Below are 17,391 nucleotides of genomic sequence, written 5' to 3'. Positions count from 1 at the left end.
ACCTTACGCGCCCTCTCCGGTGCTGACGTCAGACCATGTAACGAGCAAGCGAACGAGCAGGCGAGCGTGAGTGAGGAGGGAGTGACGTCACATCCGCTTTGCTAGACAGGTGTTCACTCTATGCCAGGCAACTGTTTTCCATTAATCAGCCGGTTAAATATCATGCCACCTTCTTGTGTGTGACGTCATTAGCGACGTCATTACTTCCGCTTTCTACTTCCGGGTTTCCAGGAATTTCGCCAAAGTCCTGCTCACGTGGCGGTTCTCTAAAGTCTTCGATTCTGTGCTTTGGTGTACGATAATCAGTTATTTCTAATTAATTCTAATTATTCCAGTCACTTCGGTTACTTAATTTGGGGCGCTATCACGTAAAACTATTGCAAACTTTTATATTCCAATTCTGCAATCAGCCCTCCGCAGTCGTTCAAGCAAATACGGGCCACCCCCACTTCGTCTGTCTGTCATGCAACGTCACGAAACCGCGAAAACTGACCGCGTCCAAGTGGCGTGTACGTGTTGAAGTTGTATTATTATATCGAACAAAACTAAATATTTGTCTGAATAGCCCGACACTGGCCTGTTCCGAAAGAAATAGAACATGGCTGCCAGCCAGTCGCTCACGCACTGGATACTCGCACCTGCCGGAAAGCATGGGTTTATTTGCGTATAATAAAACTTTTTGCGCGGCCGTATAACCTTATCGAGCGCTCTTGACACGTTTACGACGTCGTTCTGCCAACTCTTCTTTGCGGAGGATCTGTGTTAGCGGCATTCTTAACATACCATTGAACGCCGCCGCGGTCTCGACCAGCCACCGCAAGCTAAGTAAGGGAAGCACATCAATCGCAGACGCCGGCACCACCTTGTTCATCCGGTTATCTACTTCCAGTGCACTGGCTCGGCCCCATCGAAAACCTGTCCACTTGAGCGTGCTCCTCGTCTCTTGTCAGCCAATTAGATAAGTAAGTTATGCAAAAAAGACGTGAGGCGTGCAGACAGGACACAAGAGTAGAGAAGTGGACAACACGAACGCCGACTATCAACTGAAGGGAGCACTGAGGCGAAAAAAGAAGAAAGAAGACACAAAACTCATCTGCGCAAGCTTAGGAATGGTATCACCACGTGTCAGTCGGGTACACGTGCCAGTCTACGTGAGAGATAACTGCTAAGGCACTTAATCTCTTCCTTGTGTAAAGTAATCGAGGGCTGACTCACGCACGCACTTCCACCATTATAGATATGCTATGCCTCTACCGTAAGACCCGTATCTTCATTCTTATGCCTGTACAATATCGAGCATTCATCTAACTCTGGCGTGCAGTTACAATCTTGGCAATGTAGGGAAAGATTAGAAGGCGATCCACCGGTTAATGACCCTTTATGTTCCATTAGCCTCTGATTGATACACCGCCCCGTTTGCCCTACGTAGAACTGGCCACAACTAAGGGGAATATTATAAACCACACCCATACGACAGTCAGTAAACCTGTTGTTCTTATTGTGCTTCACTGGACAAATATCTGTTCTTTTTTTGCCTTTTACCTGCTCCTTTTTCCTCTGCACGGCAGCGCATATCTTACCTAGCTTAGTGGAAGCAGTAAAAGCAACATTAACATCATATCTACTTGCAACTTTTTTAAGCCTGTGCGACACTGAATGAATGTACAGAATAGCCACTACTCTTTTTCTGCTATTACTGCTTTCAGTAATCACGTCCGTCCCCCTCGAAATTGACTTCTTTAGGCGCTCAGGCACAGTGGCCACTGCTATACTAGGATAACCTGCTTCTAATAGGCGGCTGACCTGCGCATTAAAACTGGCGCTCATTTTGTGCATACAGGATCTCGTGAGAGAAGACTTAAGGCACGACATTGCAATTCCGTTTTTTACTACTCTGGAATGCTTGGATTGAAAGTTTAGCAACGGCTTGGAAGATCTTGGGGAGTGCTGCCAACAAACGTGATCTTATTCGAAGACCAAGGAAATGTCAAGAAACTGAATCACGCGTCGCTGAGGAAATTCCTTGGTAAACTTTAATCCTCCCCCATAAAGTTTAAATTGTTCACTTACTGAGGTATCAGCGGAATCGAATCCTTCCCTATTGCAGAAAATCAGGTAATCATCAACGTAACAAAATCCCTTGACAACGCTATCACCTAAGGCCTTCTCTAAGCAGCTGCCAACCTTACTCAGGTAAATATTGCTAAGAATAGGGGCAACCTTTGAGCCAATACAGATGCCTGATTTCTGCAGAAAAACGCCATCTCTCCACCCAATCAGCGTCGACTTCAGGTACATTGAAATAATTTCTAGAAAAGCTCCCGACGAAACACCTCATTTGTCAATAAAAGCCGACTCTTGCACTTGTTCTTTAATGCACTCATTTACAGAACTTAGCAACCCGTCATGTGGCAAAGAATAATACAGGTCTTCGATATGCATATTAAAGCTGTACAATCACGAGGATTTTCCTCTCTCAAATACTAAACTAGTTCTGTAGGTAACTAGCGACACAAACCTGCCACGTCCCTTTCTCTGACACTATAGCGCGAAAAGGAATTTCTTGCTTATGGGTCTTCGCCGAGAAAACAGTTCTAAGGTGAGGGATTTTGCTTTCTTGACATTAGAGACAACCTTATCAAGATTATGTCTTGACAGGAGGTCAACCGCACGTTACTTAACTGCCGAAGGCTTGAGTTTTACTGGCTGTAAATTCTTTTCTATGGCTGAAATTGCTTTTTTCTGAAAACATGTCATCTGGTATAATTACGAAATAACTTCCTTGTCAGATATTACAGGTCTAAGTTTATGCTCCACAAGGTAATTAACTAACGGTCGGACAGGGTCAGACGTCTTAAAATCAGAATTTGATTGTTTAATGCTAGCAATGCAATCTGAAATACAGCGCGAGCGGTCTTTTTCCGGGACGAACCTGGTTATGCAGCGCGGTATACTTAAAACGTCAACGGGTTTTATGTTAGGCTTAGAACAGTGCTTAGGACCTAAAGCAAGGGCTTTTCAATGTGTAGCACTTACGATGGCGTCTCCCAGATCCAGTACGTTATTTGACGGTGAATTATTAGAAAGGTGTTTCCTCTTACTTTGTTGAAGCTCCGGAAGTTTCATCCTCCACAGGAAGTCCGCGTGTTGCACGGCTCACGTCTCTTTTGCATAATGAATCCTTACCAACTAGCTCAGCTTTCTGTCATTCTAGATAAGAAAAACCGCTCAAATTAGGCAATGTTATTCGTTTTGTAAGAAAACAAAAGTGACCTCATATAAACGAGAGGACGTTTGATTGGGCTGTTCAGACGACGCTGTAGGTCACCGCCCGATGCTTGCGTCGGCTGTTACGTAAATTTAACGTCAGGAGATTCCAGTAAAAACATATGGGAATAGTTTTATGTTATAGGGCCCTTGTACTAAACTTATCCTTCGATATCATATCTATAATGAAACCCATGAATTTTGTACTGTGTTATTTCTTCTATTTTTTTCTTATTTGAATTTCGTCCCCAGTCGTCGCAGGAGGAGAACCGGAAGTGCTACGCCAGAAACGCGAATGTCCACTCGATGATCGTGCCACTGAAAATTCATAAAGCCATTTGGTGCGCTGCGTCTTCCAGAATCTGATAGTGTCATTTTTGCTTATGCGTGAGGGCGCGAATGTGCATAAGAGCTGTACATTCTAGTCCAGGAGTTTTAACATGACCGACGAGACCTTTCCCGTCAATTTAACAACGTGCAAATATTTTGCCCCTGTAGCGCTGCTTCGCCACATAATATATGAACAAAAGCGCCACGGGAAAAAAATTTCTACCAGCGAAATAAAATCAAACTGGGTCTACATATAAAGGGACCCATAGAGTGTGCGCCACTAGAGTGCAATTAGCGGATGAATTTTCGCTGCACTGCAATGAGCATATTTAAAATCACCCCATGCATTTTAAACGGGTCTGCAAAAGTGTCTAAAAAATCCAGCCTGTGTAATTAAACTAGAAGCAATGTATAGCGTGAGACCCTTGTCGGGATTGAGTGCCTAAAGTCCAATTTGCGAAAAACGAGGTATCGCTCAGCAATGAATTAAAAAAAAGTCCTTCCCATAGAGCTACGCCGATCGCATCGCGTCAGGGTCGGCTTTGCCGCAGAAGTAGATGTCCCGGATCCCTGGACTTGTATAGGCCTTCTGAAAATTTCTGTTAGCATTTAGTTGCCCAATGCTTCGTTTTGAATGTTTGCCTTTGCCCCCTTTTGGTATTTTGTAGAGTGCACTTTTCAATCAATCCAGTGTGGCCCAATTCCCCCCTGCGGGTGCTAGTCATGTTTTGAGGCACCTAAAGACAACAAATATCTTGTCAACTGCTACACTTTTTTGTAAATAACCTGTAAATCTATTTCGTACTTCTCTCTTCCCCGTAACTTTCTTGGTCGAGGTTGCGGGCTCATGAGCAAGGCGAATTTACGCAGTGAGAATTTACGCTGCATCTCCAGTGGCAGCTCATGGCGAAGATGCTACGGGTACGTCGGCACCCACGTCCACCGTCATTCTGGCGCAATCGCGCGACCCGGGAACCTTTTAGGCCCTGAAATCACGAATGTTAAAAACTGGCTTCAACTGTATAAGCGGGCGAGCTCAAGCAATCGCTGGGACCAGACGATCACGCTAGCTCATTTGATATTTTACCTCGAGAGAACGGCACGCTTCTGGTTTGTTACCCACGAGGAGGAACCTAACTGCTGCCACTTTTGTAAACAGAAGCTCGCGAATGTGTTTGGAAAGCCTGTTGGCCGTCAGTGCGCCGCACAAAATGACCTCGCTTCGCGTGTCCAGACGTGCACCGAGTCCTACCTCACGCACATCCAGGACGTGCTCGCTCTGCGCCACGAAGTGAATCCGAGGATGTCCGAAGCTGATAAAGTCGAGCATGTCGCTGAGAGCATAGCAGATGAGGCCTTTTACTTCTTTGTTTTTAAGAATTATTTCACTGTGCAAGCCATCGTTACCGAATGCCGGCGGTTTGAAGAAGCCAAGAGGTGCCGCATTTCCCAAACATTTCCCGCCTTCTCAACACGGCTGCTACGTCCGCCTGCGAAGACCTCGGTGGTCTGCTCACGCCCAATGGTTCTGATGACATCATGCCTATCATCCGGCGTGAAATAGAAGCCGCATCTTCTATCGCAATCCCAACCCTTCGCTCCGACAAATGCCAGGCGACCGTTTTAATGATCCATACTGTCGTGCGCCAGGAATTGGCCAACGTTGGCTTGACTAACGTCTGCTCAATTAATCGGACTGACTACGCTCCGTCCAGCGCTGTCACACGCAACTGAAGCCTGAATGCTCCTACGCGGCATTGCAACCCAGACGACTGGCGCATTCCAGAAGACAGACATATATGCTTCACCTGGGACCGTTTCAGCTATATTTCACGTCACTGCCGTTCTTCTTGTAATTTGACCTCTTGGCCCTATTTCCCACCCCACCATCCAGCCCATGCTGATTATCGCTGCCCACCCTTAAACGCAACCATGCAGTAACTCCTGGTGTCACTTCTCTGCCCAACCGATCTAGCCGCTCTCCTTCTCCACATCGCCGCTTCTCGCTATCGCCGCCATCTCGTCGATCACCATCCCCTAGCTCTTTCCGGTGCACACTTTCGGAAAATTAATGGGCGCAACACCTGGAGGTGTGATGCTGCTATAACGGCCCGACGCTAAAATCCTTTTCTGGCCCTGCCAACACATAGGAACCTCATGAAACTTAAAGTGGATGGCGTACCTGTTATGGCTCTGTTTGACACCGGCGCGCACGTACCTGTGATGAATGCTAAACATCGCAAACGTCTCAAGAAAGTCTTCACTCCTGCACCGTCGCCTGTAGTTCGAGTCCCCAACATCGGCCGTTATTGGCATGCGCCCTGACGCTCCTGACCGACTCTTCGTTGTGCCTTCGTATCGGCGTCAAACTGTTCTCGCCTGCCTTCACGATAGACCGACTGCTGGTCACTTTGGTGTGTCACTGACTTAAGACTGCGTTCTTCGGCGCTTCTTTTAACCTGGTCTTTACCGTGACGTCTGGCGTTATATCCCTGGCTCTGACCTTTGTCGACGACGAAAATAACCGACAACACGTCCCTGCTAGCCGCCTTCAACCACTCTACGTACTATTCTTTCATGTAGGTGCTGATCCTCTAGGCCCTTTTCTTATGTCTGTTTCGGGAAATAAGTGGACTGCTGTAGCAATAGACTACACCACCCGATACGCAATCACACGGGCTCTGTCGACAAGCTGCGCAACTGATGTCACCGATTTCCTCCTAGAGAACATCATCCTTCACCACGGTGCCCCTGGACAGCTCCTCACTGACCGAGGCTGCTACTTTCTTTGTAGAGTTGTTAAAGATAGCCTACACTCGTGCGCGACTGTGCACAAACTTGATACTGCTTCCCATCCAGAAGCGAACGGTCTAACCTAGCGTCTCAACCGAACCCTTACTGACATGCTTTCCAGGTATGTCTCCACTGAACATTGCGACTGGGATGTTGCATTGCCGTTCGTGACATTTGCCTATAATTTTTCTCGCCACGATGCCACAGGCTTCTCTCCATTCTTCCTCTTGTTTGGCCGCAACGCTACGCTACCTTTCGACACCCTTCTGCCTGCTAGTGTCGATTTCCCATTGGAGTACGCCCGTGAAGCCATACTCAAAGCAGAAGAAGCGCCATATTGCCCGACGTCGACTTGTGGACTCGCAGGAAAATCAGCGGTACTTATTCATCGTGTGGCGACCACTATACACTCCGGGCGCGCTGGTTCTCCTTTGTTCGCCGACGTGACGCGTTGGCCTCTCGGTGAAGTTACTTTCACGTTACTCTGATCCTTACCGCGTCTTGCGTCAAGTAACCGACGTCATGTACGAAACCGCCCCTCTTGACCCTACCGTGGCTCAGCCTCGCTCCCACAGCCGCCGGGGGTCATGTGACAGGCTGATGTAGAAGACGCCCAAGATTAGTCCGAAGAAGACGACGCTCTTAACTTCGCGAGCTAACTGCGATCTAGTCAGCACCTGCAGTTATCGGAAATATTGTGTAAATATATTTCGTACTTCTGTTTTCATTGTAACAATATGGCTGAATTTATTGTACGATACAGGTTCTAGGCGACGATATAAAAGATACGCATGGTGATGATTTTAAACAGGTAAATCATTCCAGTGTTCTATTGCTGTGTATGCTGAAGTAGACCGTAATTAGTATGAGCTCTGGGGACAAAAAATTGCTTATAGCGAAGCTCCTAGGGATTATTGTTTTTGAGCATGTTAATAGTGATAAAGTTATATTGTTGCTTATTTGTTGCTAACTTATAGAAAAGAAGAAGCAGGATAAAAATGAATGATTGCTCCATAGAACAATGGATATTTTCCAAGATATTCTCTTATGCTTCCTGCTTTCCTTAACTGCTTCATGCCTCCATAACTGCTGGTGTTGGTACTGGATCGAACACATTTTCGTATTCTGTAAACGCGATATAGATAGGCTGGTTACATTCTGAAGATTTCTCAATTATCTGACTATTAAAGTTAATGTGATCCATTGTTGAATATCTCTTCCTAAATCCTGGCTTTCTTCGTGCGGTATTTGACCGCTATCTCCGTCATGACCATAGGTCGGCAATGTAAACGGAACGCTCTGAGACTCGTACGCATAGTCACCAAAATTCTACTCAGCCGGGCAGACTCGGACTCAGACTCAACAAAATTATACTCGGACGAGCTCACTCAGATTCAGATTCACGTGTTGATGCGAATCTGAATGAGTCGGGTCATGAGCTAGTTTGCCGACTCATGCTCTTGGTCATGACACTTCCAATTATTCATCCAAGTTCAAGAGGTGGCGCATTTATTGCGGCCTCCCACGCACTAGTTCCGCAAGCACTGATTCAGGTCGTAGTGTGATCGGGCGTCAGGTGTTGCTGGGCCCTGTATTGTCATAGCTGAGCATCTCCGTTTCTGTCACAGCGAGCAGGCATTAGCGAGTGCGGCCAAGTCCTCTCCGACTCTACCAGAGGCTCTCGATTCCCCTGGCGCAATGCGACTTTACGTGATTATCGTGAAATTGCTGGAGGGGAAGGGGGGGGCGGGGCTTGATTGTCTCTTGAAGATGAACTCACTGAATGGTATGGCATGCGCACTACAAGCGATCGGTCTGAGCACCGCTTGTTGACCCGCATACGCGAAGAAGGTGCTCGAGTTCGCCAGAGCGATTACGGTTTGGTGCTGCCCACTGCAAACAAGAGACCGATGCCTTTGCTGCGCACGTGTATATATTGTTGGATATCGCACCGATGCCACCGGTTGTAAGAATCGCAGTGCTGGCACGAGTTGTTGCAAACTCAGCGCAAGCCCCAAGGGTAGCGTTGGCCTGGCGGCCTGGGGCACTGGAAGCATCCGAAGGTCCCGGCAAAGCATGAGTCAACTGGTAACAGAACAACTTGTTTATTCTAACATCGCAAAAGAGCGGGCGGTCAGGTCGACTGAAGTGAGAGACGAGAGAGCACGTAACTCGACAGAAGAAATCGGAGCCTCTCTCTCGGCGTCCGGGGGCAGCTGCTCTTATAGTCTCGGAGTTGAGGGCGAGAAGGAACGCCTCGTCACTGGCGCACGTGACGGCGCCACGGACACGCTGAGAGACAGGTTGAGACGAGTGTAGTGACGCATCGCCAACCCGGCGCCGATCAGACCTCCTCGCTTCACACTTGGGGAGCTCCTCTCCCCGGCTGCCGCGCTTTGACAAGCGTGGGCACACACACGCACACACGAAGACACGTGGCACTGAAACACGCCTGGACGCGCTTGGCGGGGAGACTGCGGGAGCTCCGAACGGGCCAAAATGTCCGCCGCTTTGAACGAAGCTCCGGCGTCCGTTGCATCCGCGCCGGCTATACCGCGCGTTGTAGGCGAAACGTAACAGACCGCCCCGCCGGGGGAAGGAGATCCCGATGGTCAGGGGACTGCATCCGCTGTCCGGAGGGATGTCGCTCGATGATGCTCATAACCGAAGTCGGGCGTCCTTCGGCGTTTCTTGAGCTCAGCGCACAGAGAAGGCCTCGTTCTCTCGTTCAGGTTCACCCAGGACACTGCAAAGTGACTTCGGGAGAGTTGACATTTTTGTTCTCGTTCCCGGCAAGCGTTAGAACTACGCCGAAACTCAACCGCTCAGTCAGCAAGCACGGCACAACCCTCACTAAGCCCTGCCAGGCTCTTTCCCCTTTTATACTACTGCCTAGTTCCTTACAGTAGTTTAGCAGCACTCAGAACACGTCCACAAATTGGAAAATTGCACGAGAAAGCACATCATCACTTTGAAACACTACACAAAAGCAATATGTTAAAAATCCTGCCTCAGGAAGAAAAACATCAGTAACAAACAATTTTGAGGCTGATTCCCACGTTAGGGGCTTCGACTTAAGCCATCGGCGTTACCGTTGAGACTCCCCTTTTTGTAACGCACCTCAAAGGAATGTTGTAGCAAAGCTAGGCTCCAGCGCAGGAGGCGGCCATTTGTGGAAGAGATAGTCTGCAGCCATTGGAGAGGGCAGTGATCCGTCTCGAAGCATGCGAAGCGGAGAACGCAGCGAGCGACCGTACACTAGCTCAGCTGGCGAAAACCCCGTAGCCGCATGCGGCGCGGTCTTTAATGCCAACGTCACCCCAGGCAGACACAGCTCCCAGTCAGTTTGTTGTTCAAACCACAATGCTCTCCACACGCGCTTCATGACGGAGTGGAGCTTCTCAACGGAATTCGACTGTGGGTGGTACACTGAGCTGTCTAACAGCTTTACCCCACACCTTTCGAGAAAGGCTGTCGTCAAAGGGCTAGCAAACACTGTGTCCTGATCTGACTGGATTTCCGCAGGAAAACCAACTCGCGCAAATATGGACAGTAGTGCATTGACTATCTCAACTGAGCTGAGTTCTTTAAGCGGCACTGCTTCAGGGAACTTTGTCGCTGGGCAGATCACAGTCAAAATGTGTCTGTACCCCGTGGCTGTTACCGGCAGAGGTCCCACTGTATCAATAACGAGCCGTCTAAAAGGCTCCGTAATGATAGGTACCAACTTCAACGGCGCCCTCGATTTGTCCCCTGGTTTGCCCACCCGCTGACAGGTGTCACATGTCTTCACAAAGTGGTCTGCGTCCCGAAAACACCCTGGCCAATAGTACTCTTGCAAGAGACGGTCCTTAGTTTTCTTAACTCCTAGGTGTCCGGACCACGAACCCCCATGCGACAAGCGCAACAGATCCTGACGATAGCATTGAGGCACGATCAGCTGATCGAACTCCACTCCTCTGCGGTCTAGATACTTTCGGTACAGGACCCCACCTCTTTCCACAAAGCGAGCATTTTTCTTGGCGATACCTTCCTTGACAGTGCAGCGGATGTTTTCTAGGCTGCCATCCTTCTTTTGCTCGGCTATCAAAGCCGACCGGCTGACTTTTAGCAACCTATTAAGTCCATCTGACGTAGGCGCGATGAGCAAATCTGCAGATAGCTCTTCTAACTTTCCCGCATCGGGAATTTCCTCTCCAGTATCTGGTGCCTTTAACGCTACAGGCTCAATTTTATTCAGTTCGGGCGTGCTCTGAATATCGGCTTGCTGCGCCTCTGACCCTTTTTCATTGTTCGACAACGTTGGTCCCGCAACTACCGCCTTTGCAGCGAGCTCCCGAACCTTCGATCTGGTTAAGACCTGAACGCTAGCCTCACCAAACAAAAGCCCCTTCTCGCGCAGGAGGTGATCGGACCTGTTCGAAAATAGGTACGGGTACTGGGGGGGCAGCATAGATGACACTGCGGCCTCCGTCTCAAGCGCTCCGAAAGGTCCTTCAATAAGCACTTTTGCTACGGGCAGACACGCACTATGAGCTTCCACGGCTTGCTTGATCCATGCGCACTCGCCCGTGAACATATCGGGTTCTACGTATGAGGGGTGAACTACATCCATCGTAGCTGCGGAATCGCGAAGCACTCGGCACTCTTTCCCGTTCACGAGGAGGTCTCGCATGTAAGGCTCGAGAAGCTTCATGTTCTCGTCAGTGCTGCATAATGACAAAAACACGACTTTTGTTTTTGTTTCCGGACACTGCGCCGAAAAGTGACCCGGCTTCTGGCACGTATAACACACGCGCGCTTGCCTCGTCTCGAACCGCTTTCTCATGGGCGTGAACTTCGGCCTCTCAAACTTGGAGCCAAATTCACCCTTTTGACCGTCCTTAGCTCCGCGAGCCCGACGCGTCACAAACTCCTCGGCTAGCTCAGCGGCTCTAGCCACCGTACTAACGTCTGGCCTATCCAAGACCCAGTACCGCACGTTCTCAGGTAACCGACTATAAAACTGTTCTAGCCCGAAACACTGCAGAACTTTCTCGTGGTCACCAAACGCTTTCTCTTCTTTGAGCCACTCCTGCATGTTTGACATAAGCCTGTAGGCAAACTCTGTATATGACTCACTTTTACCTTTCTCATTTTCCCGAAACTTCCGACGGAACGCCTCCGCTGACAGCCTGTACTTTTTTAGCAGACTAGATTTCACTTTGTCGAAATCCTCTGCCTCCTCTCTATTCAAGCGAGCGACTACGTCGGCCGCCTCGCCGGGTAACAAAGTGAGCAAGCGCTGTGGCCACGTTTCCCGAGAGAACCCCTGCTTCTCGCACGTTCGCTCAAAGTTAACCAGGAACAAACCAATGTGCTCTCCAAGCTTAAACGGCCGCATCAGGTCAGTCATTTTGAACAATACTCGTTCTCCTGCACCGTGTGCCTGACTTCCATTACGAGCGCGTTCCATCTCTACCTCGAGACGCTTCATTTCCAAAGCGTGTTGACGGTCGCGCTCTTTTTCTTGTTGCTCTCGCTCTATCTGTTCTTTACGTTCACGCTCTTCCTTTTCTTTCTGTTCTTTTCGTTCGCGCTCATCTTTCTCTTTCTGTTCTTTAAGTTCGCGCTCCTGTCTTTTTGCCGTCTCCCTCTCCTCAATGGTCTCAAGGCATTCCGACAGCTCGTCATCCTCAGCTTCTAACTCAAGAATAGCCCTTAGCAGTTCTGGTTTTCTGAGTTTGTCTGAGACATCCAGACCCAACTCTCTTGCAAGTTCCAGCAATTTCGGTTTGCGCAACGACTTCAAATCCATGGCTGCTCTGAATGCTGCTTTCTCTACTGCCTACTATTGTCTTGCCGCAAACTAACCTGGCAGCAACGACAACCACAATTACCAGCTCTGTTTCTGACACTAACAAAAGCCTGGCAAAACTCAGAAGAAGAAAGTCCCGCACTCACCAAACCTCGCAGCCAAGAATTCAGCGCAGTCGTTCCGCTGCAGGCAACCAGTCATCACACAGGGCTCGTTGCACTGCTCCCGGATGGTCGTTGTGCTGCTCAGCATACAGTCAACCGCATCTCTTCGCTGCTGGCCTCCGTTGTCGCGATCCCACCGCTGCCACCAGCTGTTGGATATCGCACCGATGCCACCGGTTGTAAGAATCGCAGTGCTGGCACGAGTTGTTGCAAACTCAGCGCAAGCCCCAAGGGTAGCGTTGGCCTGGCGGCCTGGGGCACTGGAAGCATCCGAAGGTCCCGGCAAAGCATGAGTCAACTGGTAACAGAACAACTTGTTTATTCTAACATCGCAAAAGAGCGGGCGGTCAGGTCGACCGAAGTGAGAGACGGGAGAGCACGTAACTCGACAGAAGAAATCGGAGCCTCTCTCTCGGCGTCCGGGGGCAGCTGCTCTTATAGTCTCGGAGTTGAGGGCGAGAAGGAACGCCTTGTCACTGGCGCACGTGACGGCGCCACGGACACGCTGAGAGACAGGTTGAGACGAGTGTAATGACGCATCGCCAACCCGGCGCCGATCAGACCTCCTCGCTTCACACTTGGGGAGCTCCTCTCCCCGGCTGCCGCGCTTTGACAAGCGTGGGCACACACACGCACACACGAAGACACGTGGCACTGAAACACGCCTGGACGCGCTTGGCGGGGAGACTGCGGGAGCTCCGAACGGGCCAAAATGTCCGCCGCTTTGAACGAAGCTCCGGCGTCCGTTGCATCCGCGCCGGCTATACCGCGCGTTGTAGGCGAAACGTAACAATATATATATATATATATATATATATATATATATATATATATATATATATATATATATATATATATATATATATATATATATATATAAATATATATATATTTTCTGCTTTTTAATGAAACCTTAATGGTAGCGATGATGCGCATGCGAGACGCAGCTGCCGTCGCTGCTTTATTTTCAACAGCCACTACAGCCATGCGATTCGCGGCCTGTATGAATGGTCGTTGCCGTGGCTTTCGTCTCTATATCCCGCTGATCCCCTTTTTTTTGACTGGCGCGCCTCCGAACGCCAACCCATGACAAAGCGTTCATACGCAACATAAATTTTGCTAGTACAACCTCGACGCGCAGCTTTCCTCATTGTGAAGCCACTTGCATTTGTGTGTATACTTCGGAAGACGACAGTTTCTAGACAGCGGGTGGTGGATGCATCGTGTAAAGGCGTTATCACATATAGTCAGAACAGTCAACATAAGATAATGCACAAGCACATACACATATACAGCGCCATCGAAATAAAATGAACATTAGCAAAGTTAACAACGGCGACCAATGCCTGTGTTATTAGGTGACAGTATCATTTGTATCATTGAGACTTTCTTCTACAGTGCTGTGGAGTTATTTTACTTGTATATTGTATGCACCATGTATTTTTTACGTCATAATGTTACTGTGAAAAGGTTGCTGGATAAGGTCTGGTGCTTGGATGAAAGGGTTGTTTTATATGTAATCTTGAACGCTGTATATTGTAAGTTAGACCCATTCAAGAGCTAAGGCGTAGCCGGCGTCTTAAACTGTGCGTCAATATCTGTTTATATCGCATCAATAAAAAAAAAAAGACGATCCTTTAGAAAAAAAGTCACAGGCCTGCGCGGCACGCGCATCACAGTTACAGCGTAAGCTGGAAGAGCGGCTACATAGGAGCTCCATTTTCGGCACCACGCACTACAGGGTCTTCCCGTCATTTTCACGAGAACGATCTGAACTGTCCGCCCGGCGTTGACGGAGAGCTGCGGCTTGTCCTGCTCTCTGCACAGCGGTCTGCTGAGTCCAGTGTTGCCTGGTTGCAACTGCGCGCGTAGCTCTACGAATCGTTTCTTCAGGTTCGTTCCCTTCGAGGAGGCGCCATAACGTGCAGCGAAGAGCAAACACAGGTATCCAAACTACGTGGCGCACGTGTCACATGTCTTGATCCGTGGCGCGGTACGTTGCTGTTGATGATGGTGATGATAATGACGGCATCCCATTAGAAACGGGATGGTAACAAATAGTCACCTAGCCTGCTACATCCAGGGTCAGATACACGCAGCGTGCAACTGCTATATGCAACTGCTGCATGTCGCGACACCTTGTGGAATATAACGGAACTGCAATGCAAAGTCTGTAGGTATCGATGCTACGCGGCGCGCATGCCAAATGGCGCAATACGGTGGTAATGATGCTGATGCTGATTTAATGGTACTCCCTTTGAAACGGAACGGCGAAAGACAGTCACCTAGCCTGCTTGAACTAATCAGATATGGCATACATGTTTTTCATTACATCAGTATTTATACATCTCCATAATCTTGTTTTCCTTTCTGAAGACTTCTCTATCTACCTTGCACCGCTACCTATGTAGCTGCTGCATGGCGTTCCAGCTGGTGTAATAATATGCAACTGCAATGCAAAGGGCGCACGTACAGACGCTACGTGGCCAGAATCTCCCTTTGCGAGGCAAGTGGCACAATACGATGGTAACCATCATCATGATTTATTGGCATCCCCTTTGATAGGCGGCGGTGGCATGGTCACCTAGCCAGCTTGATTTAATCAGGTAAACAATCTGTATTTTCTTCTAGCATGCTTGTATATATCTCCATAAACTTATTTTTCTTCCTCAAACCTTCTGTAACTGTCTTGTACCGCTACATGTGCGCGGGCTACATAGCGTTCTACTTGTTGCAATAATATGCAAGTGCAATGCAAAACGTGCACGTATAGAGGCTACGCAGCGCGCATGCCACATCGCGTGTCTCCTCGCGCGCTAGGACGTGTTTATAGGCATTTTTCCGGGTTATGCTAGCAAAACGTGACTGAGCCCCGCCAGCGCTTGCTAGCATGAAGCGGAAAACTGTTTACTGTGCCGAAAACCCGGAACAGTAGAACACATATTTATTGACTGCTTGGATGCGGTATTCCATCGGGACATCTTACAGAGAACCCCAAAGAAGGACTTGCCGATTACACCATACGGGATTCGTTTCTTGCCTACTCTAAACGAAGACACTGCACCATGTGACATGTTCATGCTTTTGTCCTTGCATAGTTTATGGAAAACAAGAATGGCGGTGAGACATGCTGAAATAAACGTCCGGCCTCTTAGAGAATACTTCATCGAAAGCATTTGTTTTATTAAAGAAATTGTAATTTGCAAAAAGAAATACCAACATGGCTCAGTTTGATGACTGAGCTTGCGAACTTCGAGCGTTTTTAGCCCCCGTGTCCGCCAACCAGTGGCAGAGACTTTCGTCGTGACTGTCATGTACTCTTAAGATGTCTTGTTTTGTACGTTGCAATGCCGGTAGTAAAAAAAAAAAAAAAAAAGAAGCGGGCATAGCTCAGTGGTAGAGTAGCGGACTCCCACCCAGCGAATCCGTGTTCGATCCCGGCGAGGACCAGGGCTATTTTTTTTTTTCTCATTCCCGGCGATAGCTGCTACGGACACCGGACATCGGCGGCGGCGGACACCATCGCCACCCGAAATGGCTGTTGGAATGACCTCATAACAACTTACGCTATAAACAAACAATCAGCGTACAGAAAGGACTGGGGGAAGAAAACTGACTGACCACACGCGCTGACTGGCGAATGAAAGGTTACTTCACGCGTGGCAATATAAATGCTAGAGGAACATAAAACGAAAAGTTTTTTTTTTTACTTTTCCCGTAAGTTTATTCTGCCATGCACGAAAGATACTCCGTGCTGCCAGTCAGTGCTTCTGCTACCTGCTACTGCCCTCTGTTTGCCCTGCTATCCTGTCTTTGCACTGTTTTCCCCCTAAACGGGTACCCGTATACCGGCGAGCAAACGTCAAGCCGTTCCTTCGGAAAGTGATTTCGCATGCTTTCACCCCAAGTTTCGAAGCCACGTTTTCCAGCTTGTGCAATCCAGCTTTGTGCTGCACAACAAATCAATCTTCCTCCGTCACTTCATTCCTCCCTAGCCCTTTCCCTTCTTCCTTCACGTTAGCACACACACGGAAAAGTAAGCGGTGCCAAAAGTTATAAGCGTTATGGCTTTAGGCCAGCGGGCTTGTACACCATTTCTTTTTGTACTGAAAGACGATTCTCGTTAATAGGTTGGTAAGATTAGGATGATATAGATGGTTTTCATCAATGCCGGCAATTTAACGTTTCACGGAAGAAACTATCAACAGCTGACGCATGCTTTGCCACGTCGCGTCCTCCGTTCGCCCGCTGATTGATGCGCGCTAAGGCGATTTTTGAATGATTAGGACAGGCAGGTGAATAGAGAAAGCGGGCCGAAATTATGCATATAGTGAGCAGAACATGTTTAGGTATGGGACAGTCCGTTACAGTGTGTCCTGGTAATATCATGAAGGTCGTAATCAACCATATGAGACACCTTGACAGTCCGGGGCTGCCGCACTCTGGCGAACCGGTGCTTGGTAAAACAATAAAACTCGTCAACAAACAACAAAGTTATAAGGAAGCTTGACAGCCGAGGTGGTCGCTCTGGGGCCAACGTAAGCTCCAGTGACACCAGCTTTTATCGTCACTGGAGGTTGACTTCGTAACCGTATCTGCAACGTATTTTTATACACAAAGGAGAGTAGAAACACCAAGGCAACGCATAGACCCAGTGCAGACATACTGTACTCGTAGACAACTTTTTGCGGCAATGAAGAGAAAGCTACAGGAGCGGAGCTTCTGCACATGTATATTGCGCCATGTAGTCCGGCATAGCTTGACAGCGCTTTCTGTTTCTAGGGGCACATAACGAGGGGAGAAGCAGCGTAGCTTCCGCTTGCGACGGTATTGCATTTGGCCAAAGGCGGAAGAGAAAAGAACGAAGATAATATCGAAGTCAACACTCAAGAGTGTATTTTATCTGATTTTCCTATCGTAAAAAACATCTACTTGCTTTCTGTTTCCCGTGGCTTGAACTTGCGCGTACAAGAACGTGGAGCTTTCTTTCAGAAGCGCTCTTACTGGCTTGCGCTTTGACTCCGTATAAGCTACAGAAAG

This window comes from Dermacentor andersoni, chromosome 2 (genome assembly GCF_023375885.2).
Source record: "Dermacentor andersoni chromosome 2, qqDerAnde1_hic_scaffold, whole genome shotgun sequence".
NCBI lineage: Eukaryota > Metazoa > Arthropoda > Arachnida > Ixodida > Ixodidae > Dermacentor > Dermacentor andersoni.
The sequence above is the reverse complement of the archived record's forward strand: the minus strand, read 5'-3'. Positions refer to the sequence as shown.